This window comes from Falco punctatus (assembly GCF_963210335.1).
Source record: "Falco punctatus genome assembly, chromosome: 7".
Taxonomy (NCBI): Eukaryota; Metazoa; Chordata; class Aves; order Falconiformes; family Falconidae; genus Falco; species Falco punctatus.
Window position 1 is genome coordinate 14445249 of NC_137587.1, and position 27422 is coordinate 14472670.

The 27422-nt window shown below is 35.7% G+C and overlaps 1 protein-coding gene across 1 annotated transcript in view; it reads right to left on the reverse strand.

Annotated features, from left to right (window-relative positions):
* The window catches only part of FOXG1 (forkhead box G1), a 112241-nt gene that overhangs the window by 48520 nt on the left and 36299 nt on the right, over window positions 1–27422 (reverse strand). Inside the window, exon 6 of the mRNA XM_080396294.1 lies at window positions 7096–12664. The gene's annotated coding sequence lies outside the window, so the exon portion shown is untranslated. The remainder of the gene's footprint in view (window positions 1–7095; window positions 12665–27422) is intronic.

Sequence of the window (27422 nt, forward strand, 5' to 3'; positions counted from 1 at the left end):
AGTTCAGATTCCCAGCCGGACACAGGGGCCTAAGTCCTCCAGTCTCATTCAAGATACTGATTCAAAAGGTTACTCCTAAGTAAGAATTTCCAGCTACGTGCCCTAGGGTTGCATAATTTTACCTTTATGAAATGTTGACTTTATCTATGTGAAAATGATACCTGTAATGATGGTACAACACAAATCACAGCAAAACTATTCGAGTCTGTTCTCCCTGTGGTAGCTACCAGACTGTTACCCCTCTTTCCCCTCATCACTAATGCAGTTTAGAACCAGATAAAATAGTCTTTGTCTCTGTTGTGGTTTGTGTCAGCATGCTGTAATTTGGTAAAGTATGTGTTTTCTGATAATCCCTATTACTCTCTCAGAATCCTAAACTTAAATTCTCTATTTAGTTTCCCTTTGAGAAACACCAGGAACCTATATTTGAAGCTTAAACGTTATTTTTGGTTACTTGATTATTTTCTTCAGTGTCACTAGTGACAATCTAGTCTATATTACTGTAGTTGTAGTGATTGTTAAAACATCTCTGTGGGCTTTTCCTTGGGGATGTCTTTTTCTTGTCAGTGTGGGACCTTTATGCTCTTGCTCAGCTGACTTCATTATCAGGTTCATTGCAGCTGAAAACACAATAACCTACAATATAGAACCTGTTGTAAAGCTCCTTTCTATCTTTTGCTCGTTTTTGAGTTTAGAGATCTATAATAAATATCATGAAAATTGCTTTATAAGAGTCTCTCACCTGCTGCTGCACTATGTCTGGTACTTTATTTCTTCTTTGGATTCTTATACCAACTTAGGTGGCCCAGTCTGGCTGGCATTGCTATAGCAGAGCACTGTCTCTATTATAGGTAATACTGAGAACTTAGTTCTTTTTACAAGGTTGACTTTTTAACTGCTCTAAAATTCACATGTTATACTGGATTACCTTACAGCCTGGTATCCTCATGTGGTTTCCTATTCAAAATTTGTGAACACATTAATAAAGCAATCTCCTCCCAGCTTGCTCTCCCTCCCCACAACTTTTCACAAGATCAACAGATTATAAATGTTTTTCTGCACAAAATAAAGAATCAGCTATAGCTCTGACCACATCCAAATCCTTTTAGCCAGTCAATTATCATTCTACTGAATGGATCCTGCTCATTGTGCCTTTGTGGAAACAAAATGGAAAATTATATTAAAAACAAGAATTTTGTTCTCAAGACAGACATGAACTTAATACATATGAAAAAGACATTGTGCACCATGGACTGGGTGGCTGAAAGGATATCTAGCTTACAAATGTTGCACAAACTGGGCAGTTCTGAAGGGCATGGTACTGTCCTTGATTCTGAACTAGCATTATGAGTTTATTTATAAAATATATATATAATCATATATAAATATATAATAAAATATATTTATGTATTTACATGTAGAGGGAATTGAAGCTCTTCCCCCCTCACTATACGTTTCTAAGCACCACTTTCTGTTCCTTACAGGAAATGCTCTCCAGGAATTTTTACCACTCTAGGCATTCGGAGTTCATCCTTCTGTCCTTGAAAAGCAGGATGTGTTTCAGATGCAGAAACCTTAAGAAAAATTATCAGGCACAGGGGTACATGTAATCTGATAGACTCTGTCAGGGGAATGGAATGGAAGTAACATGTGGGAGGGAGATACATGGGTGGTGAGGGAACAACTTGTTCCAGTAGCATAATTAGGACAGGATTCAGCAAATATTAACTATTTAGCTCAAGCTATATAACTGATAGAATCTGTGACCATGAGACTGAAGTCTGAGATGCATGAAAAAGCAGAAATTTTTAATGTGTTAATGGCTTTTACAGTCATAGCAGCTTAATGAGTTGGACAGGATGATGTTCTGGTTGCTGTAACCACCATTCAATACAACTGAAAACTCTGGGCTTCTACATGTGGTTTTTTCCACTTATGCTATCTATAGATGGCCATAATGTTACTGAAAAGAGGATGAGAATTTTGCACTCACACAGGAGCCTTCATGTTGCCTTCAGCAGTAACATTCCAACTGAAAACCTATTTGTGATTATATGTACATAAAATATCACTGAATCTTAGGGGGGAGAAATAAAAGCTAAACAGGAAAAAAAATCTGAACTAATTCAGTTGTCAGATAAACAAAAAAATATTCCTAGCGAAATTTTTTGCTTTTTTATGATGTCAGGTTCAGCAACTCAGACCTCTAATTTGCGAGAAGTGAAAGGAAGGCATTTGATAATTATAGTTTTGAAAACTATAATTAAAATACACAGCCATGCATCCTGAATTCTGCCTTCTAAGAGTGATTTTCTTAACTGCCCAGAATATACAGACTCTTCATTTCCCTCTTAACTGTATTCAAATTAAGCTTCATCTTCCCAGAAGTCAAACATGAAAAACTCATCTTGCCATCTTTTTCTCACTTTGTGGTTGATGCCACCTAAAACAGGAGTTGCACTTCCTCACCATTGTATCCCCAGATCATTCTTCTATCTCTCAGGTGACAAACCTCAGGCCAGGAAGAGCCATGTACTCCACTGACTCCAACTGGACACTTTAGTGTGAAATGAGGTATATGGAACCCTTTCTTTTATTCAGTTCCTTTCATCATAAGAACATCTGAGATCATGACATATCCTCAAATACAGCTCTGTAAAGTTGTTTTACTGCTCAGTATAGCTTATCAGGTATACAGTGTGGTGAAATGTCTGGTGGCTTTCACTTTTACAAAAGTATCAGAATGAAGATTGTATCTTTATTTACAAGAATAAATAATCTCTATTTTTAAAAAAATTCAACTCAGTAATGTGGAATAATATACTATACATATATTACCCTTAATCTCATGTAAACATAGATTATTTTATTATTTTTCTTCCCCTAAAAATGTTTTTATCTATCTCCTCTATGTTTTAATAATTTGTTAAATTATGCTACTTTTAAGTTGCAGAGCAATACTGCAGTCTGAAAGTAAAACTACAAGAACTTATTGATAAACTATCTATTGGATGCATCTAAATAACAGATCCTTTGGGCAACAACGAACACACTCACTGTAGCAGGCCAGAAGGAAAATAACTGAAGGAGGAGTCAATAATAAATCAGTACATTTAAAAGGAGCAAGGGGAAAATCAGAGACATCAGGTATATTAGTGGAAGGAAAGGAAAGGAAAGAAGAAAGGAAGGAAAAGAAGGAAGGGAGGGAGAGAGGGAGGAAGGGAGGGAGATTTTTGTACCTAAAGTATCAGATTTCCCTAGCAAGTTCAGAAGACCCTTCAAATCAATAACTTATTCTACTTTGTGTCTTTATACCTAATAAACTAAATAGTCACCTAAAGAGCAATGCCAGGTGGGCTACTGCCTCTGACTATGGCAATGCCAGAGCACAGACTGAACATAATTTTTTGTTAGAGGAATCTCAATGCAGCCTCTGACCTTTTTCTGCTTTATTGTGAAGGGTAAATGGTTCCTGCTGTCTCAAGTAGCTGGACTATACCAAAACTATCTGAGATCTTATTTCAGCCTGAACAAGACCCAGTCTTCTGGAGACTGAATGCTAGCTGTACTATGCAGAGCACCTCAATCTTAATTTATGTCAATGCATGTGTGAATTCATAGAAGATAAAGGGGTTCACTGTTTCACAGGTGGTGCATAAATAATCAGTGCTGAACCTCTGTCTGACTCTCTGTCTTGCAGAAAGATGAAGGATGACATTAGGCATCGACCTACTTGGAGAATTTTCAGACTTAATTCCTTAATACATGCAAAATGTTTGAAAAAAAAATTGATAAGAAGTATGACAGATGTGCAAAGTTTTATAAAATACAATTTGAGGAGGTAAGTGAAACCTGCCAGAACCTCACACGTTTTATATTTTTAAAATGTGAAAGTACCTGCCAATGATTCACTGGAAGTAAATCTTTTTGTTGCCAGGACCATTACATATTGAAAACAAAACATTTTGGGTGTAATGATTTATTTAAAACTATCTTACTGTTTCATCTCAGTCTCATACTACTAGTTATTGAGTCACAGCCTGAAAGCAGCAAATAAGGAAAGATGGACTTGCAAGAGTGGCAAGCAAGGGCTTTCTACAGAGTATCACCAAGTTTTTCTTCTCACTTCAGTCCTTGTTGTGATTAAAGGTTACTGTGTCTTGATAGCTAGATTACAGAAAACCTATTCAAATCACTATTGTAAATATGCTTCTGTATAACCTGCTCCTCAGAATGCTTGACTCCTAATTATGTGCTAAAATAAGACTGAGATGGAATTGCAGAAATTGTATAGAATAAAATGATCCCATCTACCTCACAATAGGCCAAACAGAAGAATTTAAAGTGGTCCCTAAATCATGGCCAAATGCTCACTAAGAATTCTCTTCATAAACAATTTGTTGGGGTTTTTTTTCCTAAGGAGCAGCAAGTCTCAGTTGTTTATACTATTTCTGTTAAGCCACTTTTTTTCTTTTTCAAAAGATACAATGCGAGTTTTAATCCAAAACATCGTGGTTCCTGTAAAAAAACCCAACATTTAGGACTCTGAAAATTTTTGCAGTATACAGATATTTCAAGCTGATCATGAGATTAAGCAAAAGAATTTCCAGTGGTCTTTAATGAAAAGCTGGGGCAACAGAATTGTTTGTATTTCTAGTGTGATGTCTAATTTCTGCCTTTAGTTAGCATTGCTTAGTGAAGCAGTAATTTCATCATCATAAAACTAAATATGGACTTTCCCTCCACCGTACTACATATGGTAACTACACACTGTCAATGTGCACATTCTGGGACAGCAGAATACTCAAAATATTTGTTCGTATTACTTATTTGTTCAAACAAAATGTAATCTTATTCCACATTATTCACAAATGCTTTAGCATCATATTTCAAGAGCATTAAGAACAGTTTGTGCCTAAAGAACTTTGTCATGTTTATTACCTAGCAATAGCACTGATGTAAAGTTGTGTGTAATGTTTTATTTTCATGTGTGCGCACACACACAACTATAAAAATTTTCTAGAAAAATGATAAAGTGGGGAAATCAGACTAATTTTGTACCTAGTTCAGGGAGGGGTTTTGTATCCATTTGCTTTTTTACAAAGGATGAAATAAACATGGAGAGAAAAAATGTGACACCAATTAGGGAAAACACAAGGGAAATACAATGGGAGAGAAAATATTATTTAACACATTTTCCTTGTTTTCTTCCCAATTAATTACACTTTCCCTCACTTAAAGGAAACAAAACTGAAAATTGCTACTTCTGAAATAAAAGTACTATTTTATATGCCTTTGCATTTTAATTCTCTCTCGTATTTTTCCCCAAGAACACAGCATTTTGATTTTTTCAAAAACAATAAAAATTATCTTGTTCTTTTTAAAGCAAAGCCATAAATCAATTTTATTTGAATACTCTTTCAATAAAATTATAATGCTACTCAAGTTGTAATATGGTTCAAACATAAATCTTTAGGTTAGTTTTGATTGAATAAGTTGTATTTTCAGCTCATCTCTGGTGACATTTCAAAAGTTGCATATATTATGGACAAAAAAAATGTTTTGTCTTCCAAGGCACAGTTTCTACCTATGGGCTCCAGTCACACCAGCTAGCAAAATCACGGAAGGTTTTGATGTGTTACAGCCATAATCTCTGGTCACAAACATACTCTGAGCTCTGAATTTTCTCCTTAAGGCAGATAGGATACAGATAAACACCTAACCTACTCTTCATGAAATTATTTTTGTGGTTCTGTATTACAACTTGTTTCTGAAAACACAAGCATTTTAAAATAGTTGCAAATTGTCCAAGTAGCTCCTAGAAGTGGGAGTCATCAGATCCTTTCAATCTGGCAATTTTACGGAGAAGTATTGTTTACCATCAAATTCTTGCCACTCTACTGACTGTTTGCCAGTTTATGATTAAATGTTATTCTCACATTCCCTTCTACAGATTGATCCTTCAAAATAAAAAGGTATTATGAGATAAACTTTTAAAGAACTGCAATCAGGATTTTCAAATACAAATATTCCTATTATTAATAGGTTCATTCCATTTTTAATACATAAAGGGATAACTGTGTCTTCTGAAGGACAATTACCATGACTGAATTTTTTATTTTGATTGTGAGTTTATTTTTCTTATCAATCACATGTAGCTGTATTGTAATGTTGCCACAATTTTGCAGTCACAAAATCTGACAACTAATTCCAAAAAGAGATGTTCAAATGCTTCCAAACCATAAACAAACAAACTTCAGAAAAATTTCTAAACAGTTTATGCCCATAAAAAAAGCTCATTTTCAAGTTCGTGTTTCATGCACTTTACAGGCATCAAGTGCAGAAACAGAGGTAAAACCATGGGGTCAATAGTAAATTTTGCTGTTCAAATTGTAAATATAGTTATGAGACAAACAAAAAACTAAAATTGTTTTATATTGCAAAAAAAAGTACATACTTCAGAAAAAATATTTTCTGTTCATACACACAGAACAAAAAAAATAAGACCCCAATTGCCAGATAAGCTGTTTTTATGAGCTATTCACCCTACACTCTTTCCTACTGTATCCCAAAACGAGCAGCATTTCTTAGGATACAGCATGAAATCTGCCACACAATCCAATAGAAATGTTGTTTCAATTCTTCTTAATATAAATTCAGGAAGTATGTAAATATATTTTAAATGTTAATTCTTCAACAATGTGCATTCATTATCAGAATTTAGCTCAAATCAATTTTTTTGTTACTGAATTTAAAGATATGACAAAACCTCCTGGGTATCTTTCTCACTCCATTTCTGAGCACAGCTTCCATTAAGATTAATGGCTGTTTTGTATCTAATGGGAATATATATCTTAAGAAAGAAGCTGATGTAGAAGCAGAAATTTTAGTGGAAATGATGAACAATAGAGGTCATGATTACAATAATTGTTGAATGAGAAATTTAACAAGGTTCTATGAAGGAAATGTTCCTTTCTTTAAACAAAAAGGCCACATGTTGACACTAATCATATTGAGTAGACCTGCTGAAGCTGATATTCCAAAGATTTCATTGGGGACCATTTTCCAGACTAAGATAGAGATTCCTTCACTTACTCAGCATAGGTTTAGCTGTGTAATTCCCAGTTTTTCAGTAACATTGGGACTCCTCAAGGTTGGATAGCTGAGTAGGCATCGAAATATCCGAGGGCAAAGACCTAAAACAACAGTTTAACATGAAAGATCATTACAGGAATTGGCCAAAAGTTTCATCGCTAGTGTTGGTTCTACAACAAAGGTGATCTCAATGATACAATGAAATAAACCACAAATGTGCTACAATGATATAAAACAGAAATCAGTTTTAGCATTTAATGGTTCTTAAACTATAAGAAAACAAATGTGATCTCTACTATCTGTGCCTATATGTACTTCAGAGTAGTATTTTCTTGGGTTTTGTCGTTGCCATACAAACACTTTAAGGATTTATTTAACTGATTTCTCTTCAAAGTGAAAGCCTGATATGGGGCCATTGGAGTCAGATGGAGTACTGAGCATGAGTACGATCTGATTCAGGCCCTACATGGCTTAATTAATTTTAAAACGTCCAAGGTTAAGAAATAAAAAGTATGTTCTAAAAATTTTCTTTCTTGAAGTTAGAATAACTTTTCCTATTTTCAGCCTTAGTTTTTAATCCTGAAGGCATTTCTTCAGTGTGTATACATTTATGCTAATCATATACTACAGCCATGGGTTCCTCTATCAATATGAAATGTTTTGTACTTGCTGTTTTTGTGCATCTTGTATTGTTATGTGCAATATACAAAATAATGTGTCTAACTATGCCATTTATGCTTTTGAAAGAAAAAGCAAATTACTTACTGAAGAGAATGGCATTTGCATGCATGTGTGTCAGCTTTCAAGCCATTTCCTTCTACAAAATATTGCTTTCTACACTTAGAAAATGCATCCATCCATCAGTTACAAACCATTTCAAAGCACTTTATGAATCTACAGAGCAAAATGTACTTATCTTACATTGGCAGTGTCCCAGCTGTTACAAAATTGCTATTGTCCTAATACTTACAAGGCAATTTTAGCATCAGTTAATAATTTTACAGGATAGATAACTTCTAAAGCATTATAAAATGACAGACATTAAACAATAGCAACTTAGCATTTTTTGAAACAGTTCATGACAGCTTAAAAACTAAAGTGATTTTAATGTATAGTCTACGCAGTTTTAGTTTCTCATTGACAATTCCTTTAGAAGATAAAAATGTGAAAAATCCTTTTAAACAGTGGGTGAAAGAATAAAACAAATTTATCTTTAAAAGATATTCAGTAAAAATCTCAATTAGGAATAATGTCTCAAATCTTCCTGTACAGATAGTAGGTGACAAGAATTAGAATTTATTTAGGCATAAAAAAAATGATGGTATCATTTAATGGTAGGGTACCACAAAATAAAAAAGGCATATCTACTCATTAAATCTAATACAAAAAGGAAAATACAGTGAACAGCATTTTCTATAAATCAGTATGCATTATTTCTTCTCAAAAACTGTTTTCTATCAATCTTAGTTTAAGAGCTTCGGTTAAAGGCAAATTCTAGCAAAATTGTTACCTTTAATCTTGTTTAAATAGCCATCGCAGCCGAATGTTCACTTTTTGGTTAGACATTTATAATTTACCTAATGTACAGTACAATCTGTGATAGCAAAAGACTTGATAATGTGTAAAGTGTAAACTGTTCTAAACAAATTAAATTAATTGATATTTGAGGTTTGACTTTGGTAATAACTCAAAAGAACCTTTTCAGTGCAACTAATGTACATCACAGTGGCCTTTTTCGTCAATGTACTTATTAAGTTAAACCAATTGTACCGCTTGCTGTCATACAGCACAGGTAATTGACCACCTCATCAAACCATAGCAAAAAGAATCCCTTAGTGCCTAATTACCACATTCTTCTGTACTATTGAACACATTTAAGGCAACATTAATGTATTGTGCTATATACATCATTACCCAGTAATATTAGAAGGTCCTTGTACTGGAGAAAGGCGTTCTGATTGCAGTACAGCTATTTTCAGAATTTTGACAATTTAACTTTCAAAACACATAGTATCTTGAAGAACAGTTTAAACAGTTATCCAAAGTGAAAATTTCAATTCATGTTGCAGTTCTGCTTTACCCAAATATCATGAACGTTAGAAATTTAAGAAATCTGCAAAGTGAAGTGCAGAACAGACCTCAGGGCTCACCAACAAATGGCTGAAGTGGTGATCCCAATCAAGCAGCAAATAGGTAATTCCTGACATGCTAATTACTCACTTATCTCCAGATGTTTTACTTAATGGAACATTATTTAAAACTTCTTTCACAGTGATAAAGCCTACAGAAGTCTGTCTGAATGTGATGGGAGAGAGTGAAGTTCTCAGAGAATTCAAGCATGTGCAGCTGCCATACCCACATTAGACAAGGTTTCTTCTCCTTTTGAAGTCACGCTTACATATGTGAGTGAGCATGCCCTTGCTCGTGTCCTCCCACAAATTTGGCCTGCAAGGCCAAATGTGCAACTGAGCGCAGGCAGAAGTACTGAACTGTGCTGAAGTGGGCTGAAGTCAAGGATCTGCAGAAGAGGTGGTGCCTATGAGAGCAACCCTATCTGTGTCCCTGTGAGGGACAGTTTTCTAGTAAGAATCTTTGTGAAAGACTGCTTGTACCATGTCATCACCTGAATTCCTTAGTAGTCCCTTGCTATAAAAGAATCTCTTCCTCTGAAGCAGCCAACTCATGTTATGAATTCTGGCAAGGCAAGATTGCCCTTATGGCTACATCTCATATTTGTAATTGTCAGGATACTAAGACCTCAGAAACTGTAGCCCTGCAAAAAAAGAAGTATGCAATTGCAATCTACCTCCTTCTTTTTCTGTTTCATGCAGAGGTTCTTGAGACCCAGCTGCTACCTTAATGTTAAGTAAAACTTCTAAATCCAACGTTTTTAGGTGGCTACGTATATATATAGATCACCTCATTGTGAAAGAAAACAAGGTGCAGAGACAGATGCCCTAACAATTTCCTTTTTTCCAAATTACCATGGACTGTCTCAACATTCAGTGATACCACACAGTGGTAAATAAAAACAGGTTGTTCACATCCTGGTTTGTATGAGAGGAAAGTAAACTCTGTATTGGCTAAACTTAAAGACAACCAACAACAACAGATAGTTGTACACTACAATGATGATAACCGAAAGTTAACTGATGGAAATTTTTAGAATCACTTTCTGCCCAACCATTCTCCACCAATGTGTAGCTACTAGTATTTTGAGTTACTACCAAAGCCTGTCATTTCTGGACTCATAGCCTATTATCAAAGAACAGGGGACATATGAACCACCAGCAAGTACCTGTGAACTGCCTTCAGCTCCAGCTGCTCTGACACTCCTCAGTCCCTACCGTAGAGTCGGCAGAAAAAAAACTGAGAGTCCACAAGACTTCAAATTGTTCATCCTCTCCAGATTACTTAAAAAGAACAAGAAATCCTTTTGAGGATAAGGTACTTTACAAAAGCCCCCTTCTATGCTCTATCACAGCTTCACCTGGATGGAGCAGCCTCAGCATTGCCTTGGAGAACATCCCTCCTTCAGCTACTTACTTCATTCTGTGCAGTGGGTTTCTAAGAGGGTTCTGGTATGACTGTGCTGAACCCATTCTGACTGTAGAAACCATATTTTAAAATTTTCCTACCTGAAAATACTTTCAAAACAGGTTAGGTAAATTGTATTTTTCCCTAGAGAAGATAACAAGTAAAAAGGTAGACCTCTTCATCTTGCATTGATTTTCTCCCCAGTTTCAACTATTTCTATAACAGATTCTGCATTAATAATTAGCATCTGACTCATGTCTTCAGGTAACATTCAAGATGCATTACTCACAGTAGTCTGGCAATTTCTGCATTTCCATCATAGGATATTTACTCTGTCCTGTATATATGCTATATCTCTACATTTATTCTTGGCAGAAAGCATCAACAGTTAATTGGTCCATACTTAGTATCTCACACAGAAACAGTGACATTTTGAAAAATGTAAATTGTAGAGAAAAGGTGTTGATAAAATATATTCTAGAAATAGCAAACAAATTCATGCATGCTCCAGCCAACCATTTCAAGCTCCTGAAAATCACTGTTTTATAGAAGCTGAGCCTTTGTAGGAATGTCTTCTAATATTCTCTCAAAATGAGAAAGAATGATTCCCTCTTGCAAGATGCACAGAACATATTACATTGTGCCTGTTTTATTGTATTGCCAACATTTCAGGCAAAATACATGTTTACATTAATTATCTCTTCCCTGCAAAAATTAACAACTGCTTGGATGGTAGCATGAGAAATAGCCATTCATGAAGTCACAAGGTGGGCAGGTAAAGGCAAAACACAGAAATTAGAATCAAGTGGCCATCACAGGGGAAATAGAGTAACCTGGGTGAAGCAATATTTTCAGTTCAAAATTCCAAATGAGAAGAGCAATTGAAATATACATGTTAGCCCCTAGGAGCCTCTTGTTACATAGCTTCCATAGTTGCAAAGATCAGAAATCTGATCTTCACGCAAAAATCTTTTTATACGCTATGAAAAAAATAGGAGAACTAATATGCATTCATATATCAATGCATAAATGTATATATTTGAAATTACAAATATATTCTAATATTTAATGTGCCTTAAATGTTTGGATTCTCTTTAGGTTTTTTCAGGGTTTATGTATTTATGTATAAATTAACATTTTCTCTTTATGAAATATTTTATAGTTATCTAGATATTCTAATAGATGTTTTGAATAAGGTGCATAACTTGAAATTCAAAGTAATTGGGATAGAAGAAAAGTTTTTCATTGATAATTTAAAACTTTTAACTCCTTTAAAATGCTTTCCCTTAACAATTAAGGGTATTATAAGGATAAGTTATATGTTAAAAATTCAATTTTCTTCCTAACTGAAATTTTCTCATAAAATACACTACCTCTTTTTCTATAAATAAAAATGTGCCCTGTTGCTTTTTACTGAAGACATTTAATGGCAATGATTTTCACTGAGGTGCTAGTAGTATACCATACAAATAGAGTAACTCCTGGAGCAGAATTGGATTCAAGTAAATAAATCTTAGCCCATTATACTACATTAATTCTGGAAGTGAAGGCACTCTGCATGTTTAAAAACTTGATTCTGGTCATTGGAATTTATGTTATGATGCTACATTTCTTTGTTCAGGTTTTAGTCAGTTTTTCTCTATTGTTATGTTTATGTAAAGGAAACTTGTAACAGACATAATATTCTTTTATTCTGAATATGTTTTATTGTCCTTTATTTTACTTTGCTCTTACCCTACTCCTTTATGCTTTCAGAATAATATTAAAGTGATCTCAGTTTAAGAGTAAAAACTGTAGTGTTCAATGTTAAAAAAAAAAAAAAAAGGCATGTTACTGTCATGTCACAAGACATTGTGGAAGTTCCCGTGTATGTTGCTCATGACTTCCTGATGTGTTTCTCCTTTTTCCAATCATATAAATGCTTTTTGATGCTGTTTCTTAGGAATACCTTACAGGACCTTCTGCTTCTTTGATGTCTTTTCAGTTTTTCCTTCAAGGCCGATGTTGCTGTGAAGCTTTCAGCAGGTAAACTCTATAAGTAAAAATAGACAGAAATTTCCACATCACATTTTCCTAAGACTAAATAGGTAGAAATTCACAAAAAGGTGAAGTTGCACTTACCACAGTTCAAAACCTATTCTGCCAGACCTCTGCTTACCCTGATAGCACCAAAAATGATGGGTTTCTGTTTAATTTTGTTTTAAATTGGGATGTCCAGAAAAAACAGAGAAAACCAAGGTATTTGGTTTCTGTTGTCTCCTGATGATTTGGTTGCCAAAGGTAAATGCCAGCTACATGCAATCTGGATGTTTACACTTATAAAAGAAGGGCAATTTGATAATCATAGAATGGTTTGGGTTGGAAGTAGCCTTAAAGATTGTCTAAGTTCAACCCCCTGCCATGGGCAGGGACACCTTCCACTATACCAGGTTGCTCAGAGCCCCATCCAGCCTGGCCTTGAGCACTTCCAGGGATGGGGCATCCACATGATTCATCAGAACACAGATAAGGTGGAAAAGTATAAATCACACCTACGGTGATTTGGTTTTGGGGTTTGGTTTGTTTGGGTTTTTTTAATTTTCTGCCTATCTTTTTTTAATTGCAACCCTTGATTTAAACTCAGGGAACAAAATTATCTGTAACTGCTAAACTTTTTTCTGCTTGAAGGCATAGTGAACTTCAAATAGAGGACGAATGGTGTATATACCATGTCAGATGGTCAAAAAGAGGCTAATGGCTTGTACTATAGCTACATAGCTTCTGAGACCTGGAAGCCGCTATACGTGGAACAGTTATCAAAAAAACCCTCAGGAGCAAAAAAGGAAAGAAGTTCTGGCAGCACAGAAATAGGGCTCCCAAGCCTGACAGAGAGAAAGGGGAAGATGAAAGGAGGCATGAAGTCCCTACCATTAGAGAACATCTTTAACACCAGTGCCACAGGTCACAGCTACTGTTTTCCACAGCCAAAGTCAATTATTTGGACACTGGAATATTACTACCATGGCATTTTTCCCATTCAGTCAACAACACAAGAACCCTTTTTAAAACATTTTAAAACTCAGTTTTCCAAAACCAGTATTATTTTCTTTACTCATTCACAGACAAAAAAGTGTAAGAGGAGATGAAAATTATAAAAAAAATCTCATTTCACACGAAAAATATTTTTCAACTGAAAATATATAGATTATTTTAAAAAACCAGCCTCCTTATGGTGAACATAGTCATTCTTCAGAAAGGAAGAAGGTTACAAAAATTGATCTGGGTTTTATTCAATGAAGTAAACACTATGGCCTTATCTTGCTTGCCAGCAGAGTGGAAATCTAGGTGAGTGGTTTAAAAGAAAGTATTGGCCTTTGCTGGATGTCTCTAAAGTTCTCTGGAAAGCTGTTTCTTGATTCTTTCCCAAGCTGGATAAAGACCAAACCTTTTACAGACATCTTACCATCAAAGATGAACTATGACTCGTCACCAATACAAACTAGAGGAACTAAAAGTTATGAACCATGTGTGAATTCAGCATTTGAAATATTGGAACTCCCAACAAATCTACATATTCAGTAAATAAAAGCTTTAATATTTTTTTCTTACGCACTTCAAGAAAATACATTGTTCTTTCACTTCAGAACTGAATGAACATCCTTCCCATATTTGCAAGAAGAATGCTTTATGGCAAGTGTCCTGTCCCTGATATTCATCTTCTCCTTTATGAAAGAAAGGCTGCACATTTGTGACATTAACTCATCAGGTGTTGAGGATGGTGCTCCACACAGATGTGCACAACTGAGTAAGGCACTCAGCTGCCTACAGGAAAGAATGAACTAGCTGGATATTTTCTGGCCTGATAGAGGCACGGTAGTGGACAGCACCCCTGAAACAGGATCATTGAGAGGGTGCCTTTAGTCAGGAGCATCTGCAGTGATACAGTTCCAAGAGTCAAACTGCCAAAGATACACCTCCACTTGTGAACTCAAACCTTATTTGCATCCTATGGGTCTTCTTGTGGCCTACTGTAAAAGAATCATATCAATTCACCCCAAAGTGTGGTATGAGTGATAATACCACTAAAGAAATCCTCACAGAAATGTATGTTTCTGAGTTTCTCTCCTCAGGGCATAAAAAAAAAACAAAAACAAAACAAAAACATTCTGCTTAGCTATTATTATAACTGAAACAGATTCAAAACAATAAAACAATGTTCTACAAGTGGTCAAGCAGGCTTTGCAGAGTAATGAATCCCACAGATTTCAGCTTGTAAAAAATGCTGGGAAACATGTAGTCTTAGACCCATGTTTTATGCTGAATGCCCTTTTCTTCTGAGAACAAATTAAAAAAACAACAAACAAGCAAGCGAGAAACACAAGGCATTCATTGAGGCCAACAAAAAGAACTCAACTGCCTGATAATGAACATCAAGAAACATAAAGACATTCAAAAATGTGTCCTGAAAATGCAGTTATTTGTGGGTTTATATGCTTGTAAAGAATCATGTTACTTTATAATTGGCTTTTGTTTTCTTTATTTTATGTTTAAAATAAACTACCAAAAACCCAGAGAAAAAGAAGGGAAAAAACCCTCTGCTAACAGCATTTATTTTCTATATCCACATAATCTCACCTGCCATGTTGACCAACTCAGCCTAACCAAAACCCATTCTTTCCACAGGAAACAGGCTGTACAGAAAGACACTCGTGTTCTCTACAGACAGCATGGAAAACACTGCCGGTCAATACTATGCAATATATAACAGATAATTATGAGCTGAGTGTCCAAATTATAATCAGTTTGACAAATGTCCGCAAGTGTCTTCAGTCTATTTTATATTTTCACTAAGACAAGGCAATCATACAACCAGACAATTCCATCAGGGAAGCTTGTTAGCTGCTTAGTCTGTTAAACCCTGGTTGCCATAGCATCTAGAGTTGAAAAAGCTGCAGATTGGCATGAAAAAGCATGTCGACAATTGCCCTGTCACAGCATGCAAGCCAGGTCTGCTCAAAGGCAGCACACTACAAGTTTTCTTTCCCAGTTTGCACTACCCCATGCTGTTTAATAATATCCATTTACTGGTATTGGGATTGATCTAGTGCAGTGTAAAATCCACATCTACTGAGATTTTACTTTTTCACGTGGGGGAGATTCATTAACAAATAACCACAGAAAAATTAATTTATAAAGGAAACATTGCAAAAATTTTAGGAGGCATGTCTGATTTAACAGAGAAACAATCCAAACTTTTACTGATCAGGTCTTTAGCATGCGAATCGGTTCCACAAAGTTTAAAAAAGAAAAATAAATGCATTGTTCAGAGGTTTTTCAAGTAGTTTTCCTGCTGATAGCTTGTTTCATCAGACATTGCAATATACTGTTTTGCATCTGGATTTTTTGTCATCAGAAAAATTTTAATATTTATTACGGCTATACTTTAATTGTATGTTTTCTATAATTAAGTAAATTATATGTGCTACCAATTAAAGAGCATTCCATTCATAATTCACACATTATAGTCAAATAAAAATTAGTGTAAGTAACTGAATAGCAACAAAATATTTTTTGCAGAATAAACCTGTTGTGCAATTTTAATAGAAGAAGTTAACATTATTGGTAATGTCAAAGGACTTGCTTCTATAAAAAGTATATTTTGGTAGAACATTCATACTTACTCTTGAATGTGGATCACTACATACTAAAAAAGTTCATTGGTCATCTTCATCAAAGTGTTGGAGTTACAAAAATATTTTTTAAAAAGCACATAACTAGTGGGCTTTACACAAGTGTTGCCTATCAAAAGTTTACACTTGGTTTATTCACTTTCCCTTCCATTATCGCCTTCTAATCAGTTCTGTCACTTCATTTTACTTTTCCTTCAATGCCACAACTGAAGAAAATCTTGAAAACTACATACCCAGGAGCACGATTAAACTGGCAAACCCAAGAGGATTCTGACATGGATCTTTTCCCACATTTTCCAATAGTATTGTTTCACTTTTTAAGCTATCAATATCATGTAGACACGTTTTACTACAGCTCTCACTATTAGTTATTTTATCCTAGACATTACAGCTCTGGATACAGAATTAGAGAAAATACAGGAGAAGTTACATCTTTAGGTAAAATTAGCAGTCTATTAAACTGTTCACAAGAAGTAAATCTTTTCAAAGGTAATTTTCTAATGCATGTTTATGATCCCAGTGACAGAAAATATCATGAAAAGTTTTTTTAAGATTTTCAGTTGAAATTGTTACTCAAAGCTGCCATGTGAATTGCGAAAACAAAAAATCTTCAGTTAATGTTACATTTTATTGTAATATTTATTGTGCCATGTATTTTATGTCTATCTTATTTGTATTTTCTTTGAATTTTTGTCATCCTTGTACTTAGTTTGTAACTTAACTGTAGTTGTAAAGATGAAATTTGACTGAATTTTGACACAGGCTGGGTTCAGAGAACACTGTTTTTTATTTGAGATTTGTATCTCTGTGTATTTATAATTTGGGGGGGTTAATATTCAGCATATTTCTGTGTATGTTTACGGGGAATTTTTAAGCATCTTAACAGAGTATTGAATCTACAACTCTCCAGCTGACACCACAGACTACAAGATGTTATCATTCAGAAAAACTAGTTGTAACTTATTAGTTCTTTGATTAATCAAATACTGTTTATTAAAGCAATTATGCATTTACCTGCTGCAAACCAAAACAAAAATCTCCGGTTTTGGTGCAGAACCTCTTAGAAAAAACAAAAGATTTTTTTAAGACTGGCTAAACAATAAAATTATCAGCTAAATAAAGTATGTATTCCATCATAAATAAATCAGCAGCAGAATGCAGCTTAGCGCACTAGTAAAGTTTTTGGCACTTCATTTTCCCCTGTTTTTGTGATGTTTCTGCTAATTAAAGAATTGCAGGATTATGTTGAAAGTATAAAAACATGGTTCTTTTGGAAACCCTCAGGCGAAAGGCAGTATGCATCTGTGAAGAGCAGTGCTTTCCCATCAGAGTTCAGAAGTAAGGCCCAGGTATTTTCTTCTACTGATTTTTGGGTGGCTGAGTATACAAACAAGCATGATTCTGGATAAATGGAGGAGAGGACAGTGAGAGAAAGCCTGAATTCAGCACAGCTTTACACTGCCCTGATGGTGCCTCTCACTGCGGACCCTCTGAGGGGTGCCAGAAGGAGGTGGATTGTGCAAGGAAAAAGTGGGTGCAGTCGATAGGATGGTAGCCCCGATGCCCCACAAACTCTGGGAGTCTCTGCCCATGATGATGCAGAACAGCGGTGTGCCAGTACGTTGAGGGGAATATGACTGAAAGGCTCCAGGCTGCCAGTCAGGAAAATCGAGGAGTAGCTCAGCAATGTTCCTTCACCAGAGTGAACATTTTCTGCAGATGCTCAAGCTGTGTGAAAAAGAGAAATAATCTCCTTTGCTGCCTGAATATCCTTTGCCTCCTTTTTGAGGAGGGAATGAGTCAGGCTCTGTGGGCCATCTCTTCATACGAGCCTTTGAAATCCACTGAAATGGGCATACACTATTTGTAAAAGCTCAAGTCACAGTTGTTAAGTTCCCTCTGGTCGTAATTAATTCTTCATTGGCATCCCTATTTCTATCAGTGGTGACAAATTGGCCCTAACGCTGCAAGTTCATTTTACAGATTCTATTTTTATGTGGCTACTGGTGAGTAGAGTAAACACACATTGCACGGGGTCACATTGTGCTGTGGAGGCACTGCGATGGGTGGTAGAGGGGAAACTTTTCCTGTTCATAAATGAGAACTGTCTACAAATGTGAAGTCCCTGGACCCACTCAGGATCCTTGCTGCATGCTGGTACTGGCCTTTGCCTGTTATTCCCAAGACTGTTCTCCTACTTCCACATCAATTTCATAAATACTTATTCAGTGCTATTAAATGTACACAATAATTTAATGTGCAAAAAACTCCATTTGCCTATTTTTATTGTGAATTTGCTCTATTACTTAAAATGAGTAGTGACAGATTATCACTTTGTTAGACAATACACAATTTACACTAAACATTATCCTTCTTGTTAGGATACTTATTTAGAAACATGCTTATACCTTTTTGTCTTCTAATTAAAGCAAAAGGAAGGTTAAAATAGAAATTATCACAGTTGAAATTCACTGACAGAAAAGAGTGGTTTAAAATAACGGTAAATACAGAGCTTTTACAATAGCTGTGAGTGATACTGCAAGTCAAATAGTTCTTTAAAACTCCCACTGCAAATTTCCCCATGATATAGATTTTCTTTTTCTTAGATATAAACCTTTTCTACTGTTTCTGTGAAGTCAAATAGCAAAATAAAACTTGAATAACAGAACCATTCCTATCGAGTAAAAAACAGCATTGCTCTGTAGTAGCTTATATTTTTTTCTGTTACATTCTGCCTTATTGTGAAATTTTCTTCAACTGGCTGAAAGCACATTAACTGCTAGATAGGCATCACACTGATGTCTCCATGCTGTAGCTTACAGCCGTGAATTTGCTACGATCTGTTTAATCATCAGTGTATTGATTTTCCTCAGCTTTCCTTCATTTTAGCCCCATAGCAGGCTTCTGTAATTTCCTTTGGACAAAGTGTAACCAAACTGTGCTAAGTGATGTTGATTTGCAGGCAAAAGTAAAGGGGTAAATATAAATTAACAAGCTATAAACATTTTACAAGTGGGGAGTCAATAAAAACAGTGTCTGCAGTTCTTTAAAAAAATTATTTGAAGCAGATTGTTAACAAAGGTGTCCAAAGAAACTGACATGAGTCTGAGAATAATTTTTGCGCTTTGTGATTAAGAATTGATCAGTCTAAAAGCCTCTGATGCAACTGAATCACCCATAAGCTGCTGGACTGAAAAGGCTCAGCAGGGGCTGGTATTTGTTTGTTAAACTCCCATGATTCCAAGTAGATAATTGGTCTGTGAAGTTCATGGCAGAATCTGAATTTGCTTTCTTGCTTCCCAGCTGGCTGAGCACTGGTTTATAGACTTCTGTGTACAAATTTAGCCAGCAGCAAACCTCACATCTTTAATGTAAAAGGTGTTTTGTTGTGTTTTTCAGGTGCTGAGTGGAAAGCCCACACTCCAGAAGCTCATTAAAAGGGCCAAGTTACAGTACAGGTTTATTTCTGTCACAGCGTTTCAAAAAAAAAGTGACAGAGATTAATATGTTTCTTTAGTACTGGAAAAAGCCTGATACGATCCCTTGTGAATTTGATCATCTGTTTCGTTGCCTGTATAAGATCCAATCTCCTATTATATCCTGAAGTTACAGCTGTAAAGCAGGGCTGATAAGAATTCAGAAAGCACTGCCAGAGCCTTCGGAGAATTAATTGTTTTATTAAGCAGCATCTTGTTTATTTGTAATTTATTTCATACGTCACTCAGAGGACTGACTCTTCTTTAAAACGATAAAGCACGATAAATCTGCTGTACATTATCGGTGACAGGCACTATATTGTATAAATATGTACAAGTAATGGAGTTTAAAAATCTCTCAAACTGTTACTTCTATTCTGTTGTTGCTTATGAATAGCTATTTTTGAACATTTATGGAATTCCTTCCAAGGCTTTTCATAATTCTGACAGTAAACTCAGATCTACAGATTGCCTAAAAAGTCATCTCTGTCTGAAGATAGAGCCTGACAGTGTAATTGCATGCTCTGGCCTGATTTGGGGAAAGCATCCCTGTGCAAGCGCCCAAGAGATTCACAAAGGCCCCCTCTTCCAGCGGCACAAGTAGCCCTGTTTCTAGAAAGTGCCCTGCGAACAGTGCACTCTCCTGAACGATGGGCGCCAGAAAGGGACACCGGATCCCTTCCAACAGAGATTAATACTCGCGTCAAAGCTTCTTGGGAACCCTGAGCCAATGCGTCTGAGGATAATGGTAGCTTTATCATTGCCACTGATGCCTTTGTGATCAGACCCAGAGACATTACAAAGAATTACAAGATACTATTTTAAATCACAAGCTAGAACAGATGGGCTTCACTGCATATTTATGAACTACCAGTATAATGGGATCATTTCTGGGAGTAGGAGGGAGAAGACTGAAGGTCCACTTCTATTTACTTAGGATTTACGTAGGGAACAAATAACGCTGTCCTTTAAAGAAAGCTCGCTTCGTGTTCAAGCCTAAAGCAGGGCTCACATTTTTCCTTGCTCACATGTAGTAAGAGGTATTCATATGGTTAGTCCCACTGGCTTCATGGGAATATTCACAGGAAAAAACACTTAATCATTGGTACTGCGGGTGGAGTTTGGGGTATTTGTCTTTTTGCTGTGATTAATCATCGTATGTGTGAAAATATGTTTCAACATACCGTAATTCAAAGCCCACACCCTTACACAGGGAAGGATTTAAGGACTGAACATAATCAAACAGATATAAAAGATACACATTTTACTGCATATGTCAGAAATTGGACAATAAGCCCACATTATTCTTAACAGTAGTTCTTATTCCTAATTTCTGAAGTGCCACACCAGCATTTTAACCCATAATTGATTGTATATGATTGTCTGTACAATACATAGCTAAACAGACCCTTGTTTGCAGCTGGCAATTTATTGCCCTCCTGCATTACAACAAAGAAACCCAAAATGGTAGCCAAAGAGAAAACTGCCAGTCAAAACACTCTTGCTCTCTTATTCACACTGTTGCTTTCTACCTCCACACTCCATTTTTCTCTAACAACAAATTTAACTTATGAATGAGAAAGGTTAAAGAAAAAATATTTAGTTGCCAAAAACATGGCAAAAATATTATAAAAAGATCTGTTACTGTTAAACACTGTATGTCCTTAGAAAAATGCTAGGAACCACAAGAGTTACACTTTTATCTAAGAGGTAGCATATGTGCCATATAATACATATGTTGCAATCACAGCAACTTATTTTGCATGAACAGCAGCAAACTCTGAAAAAAAAAATCGTCCAGTGCTCAAATGAAAGCTGTCATCATGCCTTCATTTTAAATATGCATTCAAAGGAAAAGCAGTTTTGTATACTTTCCCTGACAGGTCCTTTTTTCTTTTTTTTTTTTTTTTTTGGACAACAGTACCTGTTAGCATAAAAAGAAAAGAAGCACATTTATATTTTTTCTATTATAAGATGTTTTCAACAGTTCCATAATGTCATCATTTTTATGCAGAATGATATATGTTGAGTTAAAATAATTGTTCTTGTTCACATGCTCTTATTTCATTCTTCCAGTGATCACTTAAAATGAGGGTTCACGTTTGCCTCATAACAGATACTAAACTGGTATTCCTTTAAATATTTGTTATCCAACCATTAACAATTTGTACAATCTCTTCTACAAAAAGGAAATGTTGAAAAATGCTGGTAGATTCTGGAAATCGTAACCTGTGTAGCTAAATATGCAGTACTTCCTATTCTGCATGACCATTAAGTGTCCATTTGTGCCATAATAAAGCTATTTTAACCCTGTCCTCATATCATTTGACCCCTGCCTTCATTATGACTCTATTGTACTAGCACTGTAGATTCATATAACAATACTACCTAGACTGCTGCCCCTCTTGGTAATAAAATTCTTCAAAATGGGGACAGTCTTTCACAAGTTGGAAAAGGGGAGTTCAGAGAGCAACAAACTGTCCAGAGGGCACGGTAATGGAGAAACATCCATAGGCCCTGAAGTCTAGATCACTGTTTTCAAACACAACAACGTGAATTAATCTCAGAAACTTAACACACATTAAAACCAGACAGATTTGTCTCCATATTCCTCATAATAGAAGACTGTATCCGGAGCCTTTACGCTGCCAGCAATGATGGCAGATAGCCCAGCTACCAGCCTTTGCAGGTTACATTTGCTTCAGACCTCATACAGGAATGATTGATACCAGCTTTTCAGGGAGGTCTTCTTCTTCAAAAAGCATAATGGCAGTGATCATAGAGTTTTAAGATTTGATTTATTAAACAGCATATTGATTTGACTTTGTGTACTATAAAAATTGAGTGCAAATGAAACTAGCAAAGACAAACTGTATCTCAAAGCATTAATTTTATGTAACGTTCTTACAAAATAACCCCAAATTATCCTGGACTGCAGGACAAGTGTGTTTTGCTAACTAGACATGTTGGTACAGTTTTAGATATATCACTATTCACTCTTAGTCTTATCACTCTGAACCCAGTGTTCTAGACCCTCAAAAGGCATGGCAGCACTTAATTCCAAAAAAGACTTTGCCCTAAATTCTTTTGATCTGAAATTAGCAGTGTCTTAATAGCTAATTAAAAGCTCATGAAAACTTCTGCATTTTGATTCAAAAGTTAATTTGGCCACCAAGTACTCTTACATAGTCGAAAAGACAATGCAACCCTCTGCTGTCCAGCCTTGAGGACAAAAAAAAAGGGCACTGACAACAACCATGTCATTCTATTTGAAGAAAAAGTATATACAAAAACAGAAATTCTATAGATTTGTTCTTAGGACTGCATTATTAATTACGCTATATTGATTTGGAGCCTTTTGTGGCACCGAAGTGTTGGGTATTTTATTTCTTTTATTTTGAGTTGTTACAGAGAGTAAATACTCCAAAAGCTTCTGAATTGCTACACAATGGTCTTAAAACTCTAGGTTCTCTTTCCTGAGGCTGATTTTTTTTTTCTTTTTTTTCTTTTTTTTTTTTAAAGGACTGGATGACCACAACACAGCAACATGAACACCTTCTCCAAAGATCTGCATCACTTTGTTCTCAGAACTCGGGAGGTGATAAACAAGATTTCTAAAGAAGCAAATCATTCAGGAAAATGTGAAAACATAATACATAGGTAACTACAACACATTTTCAAGGAAAGATAAGAGTATGCTACTTCACAAAGAAAGAGCTTTCAATTGCCTGGAAGATTAAAAAAAAATATTATTTTTTCAAAAAAACTTTCCAAATCATCTCCCTCTCCCAATCTTTTCCCTTTCCAAAAGAATGAACTGACACTCTAATCAAAAGATGTTGCAGTTAAACACACTTTTACTTCTAAGGAATCTACCAGAGCCTGTAACTTCACGTCGTATGATTTTTCTCCTGCCTGTTTGCCCATGCTGCCTTCACAGTCACCACAGACCCTCCATGACACACAGAAGCACACAGCCAGGACAGCGGTGGGGGAAAGTACTCTGTGACATGAGGCCCTACTCCTTGATCCTTTAAAGCTCTCGCAAGCACAAGTGTTACTTCTGGCAAGCAGATGAAGAGTCCTCCACTGACAGGCTACACAGCTGCTCTTTAGCCACATCTTTGTGTGTGAAATACAATCTCCAGAGCTTTCACAGAGCCTAGCTGCTGAGCCCACCTATTCAAACCGGGCACTGGAGTGAGACTGAGGTTTTATTCAGTGCTTAAATATGAAAATGACTATAATATGCGTGATGGACAAGGACTTGGAAGAACAGTAACTCCAATAGATCTGAGTATTTGCACACATACACATTCTATTCAAAGCATCTGTAGGCTATAGAATGTTATCAGAAGACTAATATATCCCAATCAGACAGGATTTATTTATAGAGAACGCTCTTTTCGCAGTGTTAGATGCCTCATTAACTTGATTCAGCTTGCACACAGCAAAAATATTCCCTCCCTCTTCAGATTTTTGATAGGGAATTATAATTTCTTGTTTCATTTGTTAAAATCCTTTCGCTATGAGGACATTTCAGAAATGCTTTATTGCACATGACTTCTTAAAATGCCAGAGTATTCATTTTGACCAAAAGGCTCTCCTTTTGCTGATTTCCTTTTAAGAGAGATACCAGAGAGGATTGTCCTATTTCTTCTTTTCATTTGCCTCTTCCAGAAACCATTAATAGGCAACATTTGATCCTCCTACACAAAAGTTCATGATAGCAAAGTTGAAAGAGTGGGTTATACATCGTGCTATGAACTGATTATATCTTTGGTATGTCACTGCTACTGTCACTATAAAACTGAGGGAAATTATACTGTATGAATTTTATCTAAATATAAGTACAAACTCATTCCTGGAAGATTTAGGGAATCTATGGGTTTAAAAAATCTGGAGATTTTAAACTCAGCATTTCAAGTTAGTGTGAAGGTTTACAGGAGTTATCATCAGAACCTTATCAGGAGAAACTGGCAAAAGATTATTTTTGGTAGTTTACCATTTTTATCCTGGTACCATAAACCAGTAAATTCCAAGTCCGCTTCATCATCGGTTTCACCTCCACAGCCTGCTCTCAGTACTGATTACAATTAGAGAGCAAAAGGAAAATATCCAGAAAAATATATGAACCTACAAACGTATTGAATTCACTGAATTCCAGTCATATGCTTACCCAGCAGACAGGTTCTCTCTAATGACTGGAATGCAACAGGGATTGGGAGCTGGGGATGCTATTTTTAAGAAATGAATAGGCAAAGCATTGTTTAGTAGTTGTAGTTCATTTGCAGCTTGGTTTTAAACTACTGCTAGCAATTTGCTTCGGTGGTTACTAATCAAACCCTTCTATCTTAAAATCTTTTAGATCAATGCAACCTCCTTTTTTAACATCTCTTACAAGAGAAACAATGTTTACACATGTTCTAACCATTCCCACTACAAGCCCTGTTCTCTTCTCTCAACATTCTATTTTTCCAGTATCTGAGTATAGGGAACTGCCCTTTAGGAATGGCTTATCAAATTTCATTTTGAGCACCATATGGGAAAGTGACATGAAAATAATCCATTCCACCAAAGGTAAGTTTGTTGCAATGCTGCTTAAAGGAAGATTCCATTTTCTGAGAACCTGTGAAAAACAACCTTTGTTTTAAAAACATGATAAATATGAAGTCAGTTTTAGTCTCAAGAGTAATCTGAAAGCCAGTTGCCTAAAACAAACAACACAGTGTTGCTGAATGTTGTGATTTTGTTGCAAACTGTCATGATAATTTGGTGATTTATGAAAAACAAGAATGAGAGGTATAAAAGCTGTGAATCTTAAATCTTCGTGATTTTTTTAAAGTTCACCCCCATGTACTATAAAAATAGTTGGGCAAGAGATCTTGAAAGTATGATCTGAATCAATATGAGCGAAAAGAACCATAAATATCTCTGCCTCTATCTCTACCTTTCTTTTTAGTTGTGTCTCCAGTTCTCTTTCTCTCTCTCTTCAGCTGTCACATTTTTAAGGACAATCTCATGATTTATGCACCCACTACATAGCTCTTGAACATTTCAAATATGTGCATAATATTCTGGAATCCAAAGGACTTTGAAACACAAAGAAATTATTACAGAGTATTCAGTTATCAGATGTGCTCTGATCTATGGTAAGCACATGTCTCAGAAATCCCATAGCACACATGATGATGATGGTGAGCAAGTTGGAGTTAGCTTCACAGTAAGCATGAGGGCTCAAACACTTAATCTGGAGCAGCCGAAGCATGACAAATCAATAATTATGCTAATTTTACTGCAAAATTATTTCTGCCCAAGCTTTTTACATTAGACAGAGTAAGAAAGTTATGTGCCCATTGCAAATACTGTTTAGCAACATTTGGACTGCAAAGGAAACTGCTTTGCTGAATACCCTTCAGCTACATTCTTGGTGCCCCATAATCCAGGGTTGACAAGGATTTCTTAGCCTGTAAATGCCCTGGTCCGACACAGAATGACCAGGCCATAAACCAAACACTCTCTAAACAACATGAAAATGTTAGAGATGTCTTTTTTAGCCAAACAAATGTGTTTTATTTCTGTCTCTAAGAATGCTTTTTTCCTATTTTGGCAATACAGCCATACTACATTTCTGCCTGTATTTCCTTCCTTGGTGCATTAATGTTGATGAGCCTGTGCAATTTCCTCAGTGATGAACAAACCTGCCATTAAAAACACTGTTTAACCTAAAACATATAACAAGGATAAAAACAGCAGCAGTTCATAAATGAGCCTGAGTTTCCATGGAGGTACTATAGATCTTGCTTGTGTCTTAATTAGCTTCTCTGCTCTTTAAAAGTGCATTCTGGCTAATCTGATGGCCTACTGACAGTACAAACTGGTTTTATAAGCATGGATCCCTCTTTTTTCCTGTATGTAGTGACTGAGATGATCAAGATGATCAAAAAAGAGAACCTGCAGCCTGCTGATGAAACTACATATAGCACTCATCCAGATATAATCTGCTCAAATACAAGGTCCTAGAAAGTTGGAGTAATTGTTTATTATCATTGTTGTTGTTGTTATTACTATTATATTTTAGAAGAAACTCTTCTCTTTTTTTCTCAAAATTATTAGATTAAGGGATATTAATCGTATTTTCTCAAAATTATTAGATTAAGGGACATTAATCGTATTTTCTTCTCTTAATACCTCCCCAGCTAATGTAATCTTAATTAAAATCTTATCAGTAAGGAATACAAGATGGCTGCAATCAGCTGTTGAAATTAATAAAGGAGACTATATAAATTAATCATTAAATCTTTCCACTAAGATATATTTATAGTAAATTTGTAATAAAATCTAGATAATTATGACATAAAGGCCAGCTATAAAAGACAGATTCTCCAGGAAGCTCATGAGTTTCAGCAGCCCAAGTGTAATTTCCCTTTTATCCCCTGTTTTCATCTGTTTACCTCCTAACAAATCGTTCCAATAGCATGAGACCCTCCCAGCCATATTTCCCAGCTTCTTCATGTACCTGTATATACCTTCTTCCATGGCTCACAAGAATTATATACAGCATGGCCCAACCTTTTCAGAGCATCACCAGCAGGGCTGGTAATTTACCAGAGTACTAGAGATTGTTCTGATACCTGCTCAGCTC